The sequence below is a fragment of the Phaethon lepturus genome, unplaced genomic scaffold (assembly GCF_000687285.1).
Source record: "Phaethon lepturus isolate BGI_N335 unplaced genomic scaffold, ASM68728v1 scaffold44822, whole genome shotgun sequence".
NCBI classification, from domain to species: domain Eukaryota; kingdom Metazoa; phylum Chordata; class Aves; order Phaethontiformes; family Phaethontidae; genus Phaethon; species Phaethon lepturus.
The window spans coordinates 1-215 of record NW_010523457.1 but is presented as its reverse complement, the minus strand read 5'-3'; positions in this window follow the sequence as shown (position 1 = coordinate 215).

The window sequence follows — 215 nt, the reverse complement described above, 5'->3', positions numbered from 1 at the left end:
TGGCGCGGGGAGCCTCCCCCCCCAGCCGGGGCTCGGCTTCCTCCTGCAGCCTGTGTGAGATCATCACCCGCCAGGTTGTTTTCACGCACGGCCCAGGCTTGCGGCACTTCTGTGCGCTCCCCGGTCCCTGCTGGCCTCCTTTCTCCTCAGGTCTCCTCGGGTGGGAGCCTGCCCGTGCTGGGGCCGCCCGCAGCCGGGCTCCACAGAGACCGGAA